At 35.7% G+C, this 16,197-nt stretch overlaps 1 long non-coding RNA gene across 45 annotated transcripts in view; it reads left to right on the top strand.

Moving 5' to 3' along the window:
• The first annotated feature begins 3,406 nt into the window (after window positions 1-3,406).
• The window catches only part of LOC102662929 (uncharacterized), a 39,360-nt gene continuing 26,569 nt past the window's right edge, over window positions 3,407-16,197 (top strand). For 32 of the 45 annotated variants that reach the window (XR_005886947.1, XR_005886944.1, XR_005886945.1 and 29 more), the window contains exons 1-4: window positions 4,981-6,115; window positions 6,929-7,298; window positions 7,383-7,452; window positions 7,559-7,658. This is a non-coding gene — a long non-coding RNA (uncharacterized lncRNA). The other 13 variants (XR_005886941.1, XR_005886934.1, XR_005886937.1 and 10 more) reach the window with 13 other exon arrangements.

The raw sequence follows: 16,197 nt of genomic DNA, 5'->3' as shown, positions 1-16,197 counted from the left end.
CAAGTTACTCAGTAGAATGACCCAACGTTTTAATCATATGTTTATCTCTCGCATTTACATAATTAATTTTGTAGGTATCTTTAGAATTGCAACTATATCTTGTGTTTATTTCTATTTCATGATTTTATACAAATGTCTACATATTGAATGAATGCTTTTCCGAATGAAACAAACTACCTATGATTTGACATTCAGTTCTTACCTTTTATATTACTTGTGACTCAGTACACTTACTGATAGATTTCGCATTTGTCAAAGAGTGAATAGAGTCGTCATGGGAAGAACATGAGTTGTCATGGGAGGGAGAGGTTTGTTGAATGTAGCCTCAATGCATTAGTTAGCCATCGCGATATGTATGTTGTATAGACTTTGAATGTGCGCAAAAAGCTAGTTTAGTCGAATTTGGTTTCTCTATTGTCCTTTCCTGTGTCTTTTAAAATTATACAATTTTCATGATTTTTAAAATTAAATATCATCATTAAATATTAACACAACTCTTATGCATTGTTATTTTAATGGGACAACATGAAAAAGGACAGCAGAGAAGCCATGTCCAGCTTAGTCCATCTAAAACAGAGAGCTTTTGATGCTTGCTCACACCCCATCAGAGACTTTGTTGAAGATTTTTTGTTGAAGATCCATCTAGTTATGATTTTTTTGCCCGTTGTATATGATTTTCTGTTGAAGACCCATCTCAGCAATATTGAAGTAGTATGCTATATTTGGGCCAGTGTTTGTAATTCGAAGAAAATGATTAATGGTCCGTTAATAACATTTTAATTTTGTTTAGTGTTGTATTATGGTAGAGTAATTTTGATGTATACATAGAGGCATATTTTGGGATTTGGAATAATTGTAAATTTTAAAAATATTAAATATGTACAATTTAAGGTTTGAAATGTAAAACGAATAGGGAGTTACAAATGTTGTAGATAAAAATAATTTAATAAAACTAACAAACTGTTAAAAAAGACTTGCTATTTATTAAAAACCTCTTATTCACTAATGATTTGAGGAATAATATTATAATTTGAGTCGCAAGTATAGTTAATTTTATTAGATTATACAATTTAAATGTATAGGTAAGAGGGTCGTTAAGACAAAGTTCGGATTAACCAATTTTTTAGGTGTGAAATGTATTCATGTACAATGTATATATTGCCGTGCTTTTTTGGATTTAGTAGGCCAAACATAAGTTCCGAAAACAGCTTACATTGAAAGATCATTCATCAGGTTGTGTCCAAATGTCGATCTCGAAGGAACAACATTGTCATGTACTCAAATTTTTGTCATGGTGAAATTTGTTCGTTACTATGCCCGTGGATGTAGGTCTATATAATCGAACCACATAATTCTTGTCTCTGTTTTTATTGCTTCTTATATTTACATCTGAGATCTTTGAGTGAATATTTCCATACGAATATGGTTGATATTAAAATGTTAAATAATATTAAACAGCAAACAAGCTACCATTTATGTATTTTTTTAAAATTATTTTAAAATTTATTGTGCAATTGTATTTTTATTCAGTATGAAAATTATACATAAATGGCTAACGGGTTGCTGTAATTTTCAAGAGAAAGTAAAAACTTACAAAAGTGAATCTTTCTTGATGAATAGGAAATGCTTTTATAACTTTTAAAACGATTCAAAACAATTCATAAAGTTTAGAAATTAACATTGTCGGTTGCGAGGAGAAATGCAAAACACAGACAAAATTAGAATTACATTATTGCATAATAGAATCAAACTTAAGTATTAAGTAAGAAATTTGTGATAATAAATTTGTAACAACTGTATACTACACACTCTGCAGTTAAAATTTAGGTATCTAAGTAAGCTTTATCTTTGAATTAAGGCGTTTTAATTGTTTATATTTGACACAAAAGTGGAATGCTTAAGCAGATTCAAGTCCTAGCACTAGTAGTGTAAGAGCTTTCTTATTTCATTCATGATTTATGATATAGCTTGTTGTTGTTACTTGGGGTGAAAGAGTCATCATTTGGTAAGCATTGTTGGAATTGGAGGAAGTCTTTCCCATCATAAGGTAAACAAATATCTTAAAATTATTCCTTCATGGTATGATATATATTTTTTCTAGGGTTTAATCCGTTTTTAGTCTTCGCAAATATGACCAATATATGCTTTAAATAAATTATTCATTTTTATAACTATTATTATTTAAAAATAATAATAATAATTAGTTTAGCTATGGTTATTTTTAAAAGAAAATAAAAAACATACGGTAAATTGGACTCAAAACATAAAAAAACCAATTGGACTCAAAAAATTTAAGGCCAAACTTGACAAGCTAAAAGAAGAAAGGTTTTTACTTCTTGCACCTCCCTTTTTAGTAACAATCGTGCTCTTTGAACCAACGATGACATGTACCAAAGTTAATGTGGTCGTTCTCCAATGGCGACATGTGGAAGACAACGTCAACCATCCCAAACCACATTGACGTCAATATCGTTGCCATCACGCTCTTTGGTTGTTGCTCTGCCACAGTAGTCCCTTCCATGGTCTTCTTCCCAACCAACCATTTTTATTTCGTATCTGAACTCTCTATGAGATTGAATAAGGCAACAACATCTTAATTGTGATCGTGAGGCTAAGAATCATGGCATCTTGTAATATGGAAAACCTCACATTTAAACATATTCCTTAAAATAATCTGTATACTTTCTGTAATGAGTATCGTGGGTCATTTTTTTAAATATATTTCCAAAACAAGTAATCCAGAAGTCTTTTGTACTAATACATAATACCTAAGTCTTTTGCACTAATACATAATACCTATCCTTGGAACACTAATTAGCATTCATAATAGAAACAAAAACCTTCTAGAATAACTAAAAATGTGAAATTTTAATTTTCTTCTAAGGGGTAAGAAATTAAAATTCTCTTCTTGATAAAAAATCTTTTCAAAATATTCATGTATTTTCTTTATAACCTTCATCCTCTATTCCACCCGAAAGTTTTTTGAAATTCTATTCTCAAACTCATGACTCTTTCCTCAAAGATCTCTTTATTCATGAAACATCGTCTTAGCGGAGCAATCGGGGGTGGGTCTCGGTCCCCAACGACTCTCTATTTCGCATCAATATTCTTCTTTTTAGAAACATACCAACCATATATTTTATTATCTTTTCATTCATTTCCTTCCATCTCGTTAATTTTTATTTTTTTATCCAAATACAATATTTTGAAAATAAAAAAATTTGAATTAAAGTATTTAAAATTTTTAAAATTTAAAATTTTTCAAAATCATTTCCTTCGAACCGACACACCTTGATTAATAATAATTTTTTTTGCACATATCAATCAATATAATAAATTTATAATCACTTGAAAATATATATATACAAAATTTGTGTCATAAAAAAGATTGAAAGCTGGCCGAAAGGAAAGCAAAGTAGGGTTACACAACCCGTTTGGGGGACGGGGCCTCTTGTATTCTTGGCTATTAGCGGTTGCGTTGTGATCTTTTGTTGCAACGTTCAAATTATTTGAACAATTTACGCAAATAGGGTTTGGTGATTTCCGCAACGGCTAGTACAACCTTTTTTAAGCCACACCTTTTCTCCTCTCATTTATTCACCAACACAACCCCTCTTTGCAAGAAGGAAGATTCAGATTCAGATCACTGTTTTCCTTCTTCTCCTTCTTTCTTTCTGCAACTCTATTGCTATTCATTCAATCAACACAATATGGCTGCCAATAATGGGAACACAGAGTAGTTTTGCGTTTCCAGCCTCATGCTTGATTTGGTGATCCCTTCTCCCTGTATTCTGATTTATCAGATTTTGCCGTTCGTTTCTACTTTTCATTGGCCTGGTACGAGCTTTTCTTGATTTACTTCTCCATGATTTTTGCTCTGATCTCTCTGGGAAGATCAGTGAATGTGTGGTGTGGGTTGTGGCTGTCTTATTACATGATTTGGTGATCTCTACTCCGGATTCTGAATCTTGGATTTGATTTTTGCTTTTCAATGGTTACTGCGAGCTTTATTTATCTCTGCAATTATGGGTCAATGTGTTCTTTCATCTTTGGAAATTATTTCTCTGGGTTCTATTTTTCTTTTTCCATTAAGTGGATTGTAATGCTTCTTGCTTGTTCCCATCTTAATCGAGTTTGTGTTTTTCCGATTGATACACTTTTATTGGAATTGAAGATCTTAAGAAATTGATAGTCTAGTGACTTTTTACATCAATTATTTGAATTATAGAGCATTTTTCTTCATTTTGTCATGGATAATCATTTATCTAATAGTTGATGGAGTTGAACTGTTTGTGTTTCATCGGTTTGCAGCATGTTAAGATTACTGTGTCAGAATGAAGATTAAAATATAAAAAAGATATCATGCCTGATACGGTGGATTTAAACGGCTAACTGTTCTCGATTAACCTAATTTCTTCTTTGATTTTCCTCTATTTAATTTCCCTGGACTTGATCACGAAACACACGGATTGAATTGTGAACCTGTTTTCTGCAGCGTAGTGTTCGGAATAGTTTCGTGTAATGTTCTGCATAGTGTGAAGCCGCCTCGTCAATGGTTTGGTGGTGTCTACTAGTTGAACATTCTTGGATTTGTCTCTTTGTTTCAATGTTTCACTTAGTTTTCTAGGTTTAATTTGCTGTGACTTGCGCTTGGGTCTTACAGGGAAGATAAGCAACGGATGTGACCGGCAGGGAGGCTGTGGAAAAGCTGTGTGGCGGAAGATTTCTGTGTGAAGCCTTAGGTTTTATGACCCTTGCATTCATCATTTTTCTTCGATGGAATCCCTTTGTTTTGTTTCTAGGTTCTGTCTGAATTTGATCATGGGGGCATATGGATTGAGTTGTTAACCTCTTTTTTCCTGGTGTAGTGTTTTGAATGGTTTTGCGTTTACAGCCTCATGCTTGATTTGGTGGTCTCTACTCCCTGGATTCTGATTTATCAGATTCTGCCTTTCGTTTCTACTTTTGGTATGAGCTTTTCTAGATTTACTTCTCCATTATTTTTTCTTAGATCTCTCTCTGGGAAGATCAGTGAATGTGTGGTGTGGGTTGTGGAAGCAGTGGCTGTCTTATTTACATGATTTGGTGATCTCAACTCCGGATTCTGAATCTTGGATTTGATTTTTGCTTTTCCAATGGTTACTGAGAGCTTTATTTATCTCTGCAATTATGGGTCAATGTGTTCTTTCATCTTTGGAAATTATTTCTCTCGGTTCTATTTTTCTTTTTCCATTAAGTGGATTGTTATGCTTCTTGCTTGTTCCCATCTTAATCGAGTTTGTGTTTTTCCGATTGATACACTTTTATTGGAATTGAAGATCTTAAGAAATTGACAAGTCTAGTGACTTTTTACGTCAATTATTTGAATTATAGAGCATCATTCTTCATTTCGTCATGGATAATCATCTATCTAATAGTTGATGAAGTTGAACTGTTTGTGTTTCATTGGTTTGCAGCACGTTAAGATTACTGTGTAAGATTGAAGATTAAAATATAAAAAGAAATCATGCCTGATACGGTGGATTTAAACGGCTAACTGTTCTCGATAAACCAAATTTCTTCTTTGATTTTCTTCTATTGTTCAATTTCCCTGGACTTGATCACGAAACACACGGATTGAATTGTGAACCTGTTTTCTGCAGTGTAGTGTTCTGAATAGTTTCGTGTAATGTTCTGCGTAGTGTGAAACTGCCTCGTCAATGGTTTGGTGGTGTCTACTAGTTGAATATTCTTGGATTTGTCTCTTTGTTTCAATGTTTCAATTAGTTTTCTAGGTTTAATTTTCTGTGACTTGAGCTTGGGTCTTACAGGGAAGATAAGAAATGTATCTGACCGGATGGGACGCTGTGGAAAAGCTGTGTGGCGGAAGATTTCTGTGTGAAGCCTTAGGTTTTATGACCCTTGCATTCATCATTTTTCTTCGATGGAATCCCTTTGTTTTTTTTCTAGGTTCTGTCTGAATTTGAACATGGGGGCATATGGATTGAGTTGTTAACCTCTTTTTTCCTGGTGTAGTGTTTTGAATGGTTTTGCGTTTACAGCCTCATTCTTGATTTGGTGGTCTCTACTCCCTGGATTCTGATTTATCAGATTCTGCCTTTCGTTTCTACTTTTGGTATGAGCTTTTCTAGATTTACTTCTCCATTATTTTTTCTTAGATCTCTCTCTGGGAAGATCAGTGAACGGCTGTCTTATTACATGATTTGGTGATCTCTACTCCGGATTCTGAATCTTGGATTTGATTTTTGCTTTTCCAATGGTTACTGAGAGCTGTATTTATCTCTGCAATTATGGGTCAATGTGTTCTTTCATCTTTGGAAATTATTTCTCTTGGTTCTATTTTTCATTTTCTATTAAGTGGATTGTTATGCTTCTTGCTTGTTCCCATCTTAATCGAGTTTGTGTTTTTCCGATTGATGCACTTTTATTGGAATTGAAGATCTTAAGAAATTGATAGTCTAGTGACTTTTTAAGTCAATTATTTGAATTATAGAGCATCATTCTTCATTTTGTCATGGATAATCATCTATCTAATAGTTGATGGAGTTGAACTGTTTGTGTTTCATCGGTTTGCAGCACGTTAAGATTACTGTGTCAGATTGAAGATTAAAATATAAAAAAGATATCATGCCTGATACGGTGGATTTAAACGGCTAACTGTTCTCGATTAACCTAATTTCTTCTTTGATTTTCCTCTATTTAATTTCCCTGGACTTGATCACGAAACACACGGATTGAATTGTGAACCTGTTTTCTGCAGCGTAGTGTTCGGAATAGTTTCGTGTAATGTTCTGCGTAGTGTGAAGCCACCTCGTCAATGGTTTGGTGGTGTCGACTTGTTGAATATTCTTGGATTTGTCTCTTTGTTTCAATGTTTCACTTAGTTTTCTAGGTTTAATTTGCTGTGACTTGCGCTTGGGTCTTACAGGGAAGATAAGCAACGGATGTGACTGGCATGGGAGGCTGTGGAAAAGCTGTGTGGCGGAAGATTTCTGTGTGAAGCCTTAGGTTTTATTACCCTTGCATTCATCATTTTATTGTTTGTTTGTTTTGGACTGGCTATGCCTATCCAGTTTATTTTGGAATTTGATCTAGTTGTTTGTCGGTGTAAGTATAATAACCCCTCTGTTAGTGTGGGAGTTCTTGTGTGGGTTTGTAACAGGAACAATCAAAGTATTATGCATTTGGGGATTGTTACAATGTCACAGGAAGAATTTGGGACAGTGTGATTGGGTGGTTGACTCTTTGATTAAAAAAACTTCGTACCCCATTGCTCAGAGGCTCTTCGCTATGCGAAGGTATGGTTGACTCTTTGATTGGTTTGGAGAAATTCTACTGCTCCTTTTACTGTTTTCTTGATAATGGTGATGTTCATATTGCAGTATGCTGGAGTATCAATTTTGCATTCATTCTTCATACAGAAGATTAGAACTGCTAACAAGTATAGATAATGTAATTTTTCTTCGATGGAATACCTTTGTTTTGTTTCTAGGTTCTGTCTGAATTTGATCATGGGGGCATATGGATTGAGTTGTTAACCTCTTTTTTCCTGGTGTAGTGTTTTGAATGGTTTTGCGTTTACAGCCTCATGCTTGATTTGGTGGTCTCTACTCCCTGGATTCTGATTTCTCAGATTCTGCCTTTCGTTTGTAATTTTGGTATGAGCTTTTCTTGATTTACTTCTCCATTATTTTTTCTTTGATCTCTCTGGGAAGATCAGTGAATGTGTGGTGTGGGTTGTGGAAGCAGTGGCTGTCTTATTACCTGATTTGGTGATCTCTACGGATTCTGAATCTTGGATTTGATTTTTGCTTTTCAATGGTTACTGAGAGCTTTATTTATCTCTGCAATTATGGGTCAATGTGTTCTTTCATCTTTGGAAATTATTTCTCTCGGTTCTATTTTTCTTTTTCCATTAAGTGGATTGTTATGCTTCTTGCTTGTTCCCATCTTAATCGAGTTTGTGTTTTTCCGATTGATACACTTTTATTGGAATTGAAGATCTTAAGAAATTGATAGTCTAGTGACTTTTTACGTCAATTATTTGAATTATAGAGCATCATTCTTCATTTCGTCATGGATAATCATCTATCTAATAGTTGATGGAGTTTGAACTGTTTTAGTTTCATCGGTTTGCAGCACCTTAAGATTACTGTGTCACATTGAAGATTAAAATATAAAAAAGATATCATGCCTGATACATTGGATTTAAACGGATAACCGTTCTCGATAAACCTAATTTCTTCTTTGATTTTCCTCTATTGTTCAATTTCCCTGGACTTGATCACGAAACACACGGATTGAATTGTAAACCTGTTTACTGCAGTGTAGTGTTCGGAATAGTTTCGTGTAATGTTCTGCGTAGTGTGAAGCGTCGTCAGTGGTTTGGTGGTGTCTACTAGTTGAATATTCGTGGATTTGTCTCTTTGTTTCAATGTTTCACTTAGTATGCTAGGTTTAATTTCCTGTGAGGCTTGGGTCTTACAGGGAAGATAAGCAACGGATGTGACCGGCAGGGGGAGGCTGTGGAAAAGCTGTGTGGCGGAAGATTTCTGTGTGAAGCCTTAGGTTTTATTACCCTGGCATTCATCATTTTATTGTTTGTTTGTTTTGGACTGGCCATGCCTATCCAGTTTATTTTGGAATTTGATGTAGTTGTTTGTCGGTGTAAGTATAATAACCCCTGTTAGTGTGGGAGTTTTTGTGTGGGTTTGTAACAGGAACAATCAAAGTATTATGCATTTGGGGATTGCTACAATGTCACAGGAAGAATTTGGGACTGTGTGATTGGGTGGTTGACTCTTTGATTGGTTTGGAGAAACTCTACTGCTCATTTTGCTGTTTTCTTGATAATGTCTTTAGTAGTCTCATCTTCTAATTGAATATCCTGTTCGTCACAGTGGCACGAGACCTCCCATTTTCTATAGGAGTGATTTTTTCCGCTGAAATCTGCAGGATCTTATATAAGCAAGAGCTCAGGGTTATATGATTAGTTTCTTTTATCTAGTTTTTCTTAGTTGAGATTATCTGAATTAATTTTTTATTTTCTTAGGAGTGGCAAAATTGAAGACAGGATCTTAATAGCTATCTAGATTTTACCAAATGATAATCAGAAAGAGCAGAGGACTGATTTAATTTCTTTCTGCATCGACTGCAGCACACATTGAATTTTGAACTTGTTTTTGTGCAGTTTGTGTTTGGAACGATGTTGTGTTGGTTCTTCCCACAAAACACTGAAGTTCTTGCTTAATTTAAGTGATCACCTGGAGTTAGAATTCTTGGTTTTATCTTTTCATTTTTAGACTAGACTCCTTTATGATGACAATTTAAATTGTACAGATTAATCGATGAAATGTTGCTGGGTTTTTGGTATCACTTCCATTTCCTAACTTCCCTTTAGATTTTTTATAGGGAATTTTTGAATTTCCTTTCTTTTTCTATATCAGGGCTAAAATCACCTTTTGAGACCCCGGCTCCCCCACAAATGGTACTTCTGTATTATTAATCTGGACCCAAATATTTTCCTTACTTCACTTTCTTTGTACTGATTATTTTCTTCTTCGATGTGGATCTCTTGTAATTTTGTTAATTTAACATTTTTTTTTGAATCCATGTTCAAGTGCTTTTATGATTTACAGTCAAAAACAGATCTTTCATGTTACTGCTGAAGATTTCCTTTTTTGGAAATGGAGTAAGGTTAAAATAAAAACATCTCTTGTCCTATTTTCTATATTTTGTATCAAAATCCAAAGGCATCTCTTGCAGGACTTGCCATGTAATTTCTAAGAGTTTGTGTGTGTGTGTGTGTACACATACATATGCATTTTATTCTTCTTCATAGAATTATTGCTTTTTTGAAATTTGATTCTATCCTGAAAAGATTGCTTCATATGTTTCCTTGAAAATGTTTAAAGTAAAGCCTTCTTCAATTCCATGGTTCTTGGTTTTGCTATTTTAGTTCTAGGATTTATTCCCCTAATTTTGCTTTTCCAATATTAAACCTTTTCTTTTCTCAATTTTATTCATGCGCTTTTCTTAAAGTTTCCTTTTCGAATAATGACTGATAATCTGAAGAAACTGATATTTGTCTTTCTCCTCAATCATATTAATATTATTCTTCACCTGGAGATCTTTTCTGTTGAAAATGGTGTTCATATTGCAGTATGCTGTAGTATATCAATTTTGCATTCATTCTTTACACAGTAGAATGGATAACAAGTATTGGTAAATTTACTTTTTCTTCGATGGGATCTCTGTTGTTAGGTTCTGAATTTGATCATGGGGTATATTGATTGAGTCGTTAACCTACCTCTCTTGTGTAGTATTTTTAGTAGTTTTGGGTAACAACCTTGGTGATCTCTACTCCCTGGATTCTGATTTCTCAACAGCCTTGGTGATCTCTACTCCCTGGATTCTGATTTCTCAGATTTTGCCTATAGTTTCTACTTTTCAATTGGCCTAGTATGAGCTTTCCTTGATTTACTTCTCCATGATTTTTGCGTTGATCTCTCACAGAAGATCGGTGAATGTGTGGTGTATTGTGGAAACAGTGGCTGTCTTATTACATGATTTGGTGATCTCTACTCCCTGGATTCTGATTTCTCAGATTTTGCCTATAGTTTCTACTTTTCATTGGCCTAGTATGAGCTTTCCTTGATTTACATCTCCATGATTTTTGCTTTGATCTCTCACAGAAGATCGGTGAATGTGTGGTGTGTTGTGGAAACAGTGGCTGTCTTATTACGTGATTTGGTGATCTCTACTCTGGATTATGAATCTCGTATTTGATTTATAAACTTTTCATTGGTTACCGAGAACTTTATTTATTTCAGTGCGATTTTGTGTTGATCCACCTGTGTTCAATTATGGGCATTTTACAATAGTGCTTCATGATTGTTGAGTCCCTAGGGAAGATAAGAAATGTTGTTTATGATTTATCTTCTCAACAGGAGCAATAAGGGATGGGTTTTCACTTTTGTTTCGAGAATCTGCATTTGGGTTTGAAGAACTACGCAACTCTTCTTTCATAGTTTTCTTGATAACTTTTATATGGAAGATTAGATATATCTAGGTGTTGAACTACTTGCGCTTATTTGTTTGCAGCAGGGAGTCATGAGATTTCTCTTTTGGATTGAAGATTAAATAATGAAAGATATTGTGCGATTCTTGATACAGTAAAGTAGAATGGCTAACAGCTCTGGATACTAATTTATTTTATGAGTTTCATTTGTATTATTGTATTTCTATGGACTTGTTCTCATCAGAATATATGGATTGAATTGCGATCCTATTTCCTTTGCGGTGTAGTATTTGGAATTGTTTTGTGTGGCGTCCTGCATTTCATCGAGCCTCGTGCAAATGATATGGTGTTGTCTGGATTTTTTCATTCTTGAACTTTTTTGTTTCTATCCTTCACTTTTTTTAGTGTTTATAGTTTTTTCAATTTTATTCTGTGACTTCCACTTGGGCCTTACAGGGAAGATAGTCAATGGATGTTTAGTCGGCTGGGGAAGCAGTGGTGGAGAGTTATTGTTTATTTTTCTAACAGGAACATAATAGTCAATGGATGTTTAGTCGGCTGGGGAAGCAGTGGTGGAGAGTTATTGTTTATTTTTCTAACAGGAACATAATAGTATTTGAGGCACTGAAGTTTTTGTGGAGCATTTGTTTGTTGCATATGGGGGGTTTGGAGAACTCTGTGGCTCTTCCGCTGTTTTCTAGATAATTTTTTATGCGAAAGATATATCCCAAGTGTTGAACGGCTTGAGAAGCGGAACGGGCAAGTCAGCCAAAGCAACTTTCAGGGAAGCCTGCTCCTCATCTGACTTTGTTTTGAGTTTGTCTTCGTATGGTATTTCTGTTTTCGATTGAAGATTAAATCATAAGAGTATTCTGTGATTCTTGATACAGCGAATTAGAATGGCCAACAGCTATAGATAAATTAATTTCTCTGTATTATTTTTCATCTGGACATGATTGCGAAACATAAGCAATGAATACCTTTGCTTTCTGCAATGTAATGTTTGAAATGGTTTTGTGTTGCATTGAGGCTCATGCATGGTTTGGCGTGTCTCTCTTGGTTTTTGAATTCTTATATTTTCTTTTCGTTTCTTTTGATGTTTATCATGAGCGTTTTTTATATTCTGTGTGACTTCCCCGTGGGGGGGTTAAAGGGAAGATAAGCAAATGGATGTTTGCTGGCTGTGGAAGGCAGTGGTTGGAGATTATTGATGGACTTCCTGTGAGAAAGGGTTTTACTACCCTCACATTCTTTATTTTCTTCTGTGTTTTGATGCTGTACGGTAACCTGGTAGTGTCAGAGTCGTTGTGTGTGATTCTAACAGGAATTAGTATTCAACAATTTCACCCAAAAAAAAATAATAGTAAGAGTTTTCAAGGCATTGGAGAATTTACAGAGAAATTTGTTTGTTTCATATTTGGGTTTGGAGAACTCTTTGACTTTCTCACTTTTGTTTATTCATATGCAGCATGCTGAGTCTTGATATGAGATATTTGTTGCCGATTGAAGAATTTAGAACAGATAACAGCTCTTGATGAATTGATTTCTTTGATGATTTCTTCTTTCTGCATTATTTTTTTCTTTGGATTTGATCGCAATACATTGAATTGAATTGTTAGCCTGTTTTCTGCATTGCTTTGTGTAGTGTTTTTCTACTCATCGAGCCTCATGCGTAATTTGGTGATATCTCTCACTGTTTTGAATTCTAGGATTTTCTTTTCGTTTCTGTCGTTCTTTGTTTATCATTATAAGCCATTAGTTTTTCGATTTTATTCTCCGTGACCTCCACTTGGGGCCTTGCAGGGAAGAACGACGATGGAAGTTGGTAGGATGTGGTAGCAGTTGTGGTGGAGATTTTTGGCTTACTCACTGTGAAGTCTTTGGTTTATCTTTTCATTTTTGGACTTAAAGAAAAGTGTTAACTTTTGACAAGTGTACAATCAATTGTGCTGGGTTTGGTATCACTTTCATTTGTCATTGCTATGTGGATTAGATTTTTATGTCATTTGGAACGTTGGATTTTCTGTGTTTTTCTATCAGGACTGAAGTCACCAAATATTGAGTCCCCAATTTTTCTCTCCCTTGGATTTTCTTTATTCTTCATACTGATTGTTTGCTTATGTTCTTGTTAAGTTGAAATCCAAAGGCATATAGAAAGTTAGTTGCCATGTATTCCTAAGAGTATTGTAATGGTTATCTTTTAAATGGGTCATATTAATATAAGTTTTGTTTTATATCGTGATACCTTTCTTCTTTGTTGAATTATTGTTTAATTTTTTTTTAAAAAATTTTGAATCTACTTTGAAAAAATTGCTATATATATATATATATATATATACATATAAATTCAGCTTACCTTCAATTCAGCATTTCCAGTTATTTTTTATATTGCATTCAGGCACTTGATGTCTCATTTATAGAGAAGAACAATAATGAATTTTTAGCATTTCATTAATTAGTTCCTATGTTTGGAGGTCTCATTTCTATTTGAGTTGATGATTTGAATTTCATGATTTTTGGCTTTTGCTGTTCTTATTTTAGGATCCATCAGTATTTGTATGGTTTTGCTTTTCCAATTTCCAAGCTTGTTTTTCTTAATTTTATGATTTTCTATTTCTATTCAATTATGTAAATATCATTTAAATGTTATCTTCTGTTGATCGTGGATATTGGCTTTTTTCTGCTCAAGTTCATTCATTTGAAGCATGTGCTGATTTATTATGTTCATGAGATTTCGGTGTGTATCAATTTGCCATCCGTGCAGCAAATTAGAATGGCTAATAAGTCTAGATGAATTTGATTTTTCTTCAATGGGATCTTCAGTAATGTTAGTTTCTGAATTTGATCCTGAGGCATATGGATTGAGTTTTAAACCTTTTTTTCTTGCATTATAGAGTAGTTTTGTTTTGCATTCTGCATAGCATCCAGTCTCCGCATGATTTGGTGATGTCTACCCCAGATCAAACTCAAATTTGTCTTCACAATTTTCTTGGGTCTACTATGGGTGTTTCTTGACTTACTCTATGATTTCTGCTTTTGGTCTCACAGGGAAGTCAAGTAGTGGTAATGTGGTGTTGTGAAAGCAGTGGCTATCTTATTACATGATTTGGTGATCACTACCCTGGATTTAGAATTCTTGGAATTTGTCTTTTGCTTCATATCTCAAATTACTTCTCCTTTTTTTGTGTTTGGGTCACATGGTGGGGGTTGGCTGTTGAAGGCTTGAAGCAGTGGCTATCTTATTGCTGGTAACCACTTGATTTAATCATCTACTTGTATTTATTCATTTGCCGCATGCTAGATTCCCGATGAGTTTTATTTCTGCGGTGTTGCTGATTGCAGATTGAATCAATAAATTGTTATGCCTTTCTGGATTCCAGATGTTTTATTTCCATGGTGTTGCTGATTGAAGATTGAATTAATAAAATATTATGCCTTTTTGGCAAACGTGAACTAGATCTGGCTGCAAATAAACCTAAATGTCTTGTATGACTTTGTTTATATTTTTCATTTTCTGGATTTGATAAGGAGAGAATGAGTAGAGAGAGAGAGAGAGATTGGGTGGGAGAGAGTGAGGTCCAGGAGAGAGAAAATAGTGAGTGACAGAAAGAGCTTGAGGGAGGATCCCTATCGGATTCATGCCGAAAATAGGATTGGTCAACAATCGAGCGACAATCGAGCTACTTGGAGAGGGCGGAAAGACATCGCATCATTTTACTTTACTCGCTTCCCGGAGGACGCGACTGAGAAAGACTTATGGCATCATTTCAAAAAGTTCGGTGATGTAAGGGAGGTCATCATCTCCAAGAACAGGAACAAGAACGGCAGGAGCTAGATAACATTGTCTTCGGTGGCCTCAAGATGTATGTCAACACCCCAAAATTTGGGAGAAACAGTTCTCAGAAGACAAATCCAGAGGCAAAAAGAATGGAATATGCAGCACCAAAGGGAGAGGAGGCAACTAGGCAAAGGCATTTAGACCCTAGGCCACCGAAGAACAGGAACAAGAACGGCAGGAGCTAGATAACATTGTCTTCGGTGGCCTCAAGATGTATGTCAACACCCCAAAATTTGGGAGAAACAGTTCTCAGAAGACAAATCCAGAGGCAAAAAGAATGGAATATGCAGCACCAAAGGGAGAGGAGGCAACTAGGCAAAGGCATTTAGACCCTAGGCCACCGAAGAACAGGAACAAGAACGGCAGGAGCTAAAAAACAAAGGAGCAGGTCCAATGAGAGAAGCAGGTAGTGAAAAACGCAGGTATGAATGGTCATGGTCATCGGTGCATCTCGAACTATCGGATATAAGGAACAAGTGATTCAACGGGGCTTGGGTAGGGAGACTAAAAAACCTGGCCATATTTGACAGAGTCGAAGATGATATGTATTGGGATATTGATGATGAAATATCCCCTAAGTATATGGGGGATGACATGGTGTTACTGTTAGGCCTCACCGACGAAAAAGCAAAGCAGATGGAGGAGGAAGAAAAAGAAGGAGGGACTACACACTACACCTTTTCATTCCCTAGAAAAATGGAGTCTGAAGCTCCGCATCAGGTATAGACTCACGTGGGTCAGTTGTTGGGGGATACCTTTAATGGCCTGGGACAGTAAACAAATTAGTAAGATAGTCGCTGTCGTCGGGGACATGGTAGACGTTGATGACGACGTAGAGCTGGTTCGCAGGATGGACAGAGCTCGGGTCCTCCTAAAGACACCGTGGAAGCCATACATACATCACATAGTCAATGTACACATCCAAGGGGAGGTGTACAATGTGCATATAGTGGAAGCAATCCTGAAAGGTGCCATTGCTGGCGCCGGAGCGAGGACAGGTCATCGGAAGAGATAGAAACAGAATATAGTGATGTTTCAGGGTTCACGGCGTCGCTTGGAAATAACGAGGCGAAGGCAATATCTGATGCGGCGGCGTTCGGAAATAGTGGTGTGCAGGCAATATTCGAAGCGGCATCGCCGGCGGGGGTATTTGAAGCGACATCGCCGGCGGGGGTAACTATCTCGGCAACCACGAAGGTAAAAGATGGGCGCATGTCGGCAACCTCTCCTAAAGACGGCGCGTTGGAGTGCGAAGCAACAACACCACCGTCCGGAACACTGCTTCCCGAGAACGCGGCTTTACCCGCGGGACAAAGGGCAAACAGTAAGTAGAAGGAGA

The sequence above is a fragment of the Glycine max genome, chromosome 10 (genome assembly GCF_000004515.6).
Source record: "Glycine max cultivar Williams 82 chromosome 10, Glycine_max_v4.0, whole genome shotgun sequence".
Lineage (NCBI taxonomy): Eukaryota > Viridiplantae > Streptophyta > Magnoliopsida > Fabales > Fabaceae > Glycine > Glycine max.
The sequence above is the reverse complement of the archived record's forward strand: the minus strand, read 5'-3'. Positions and strand labels throughout refer to the sequence as shown.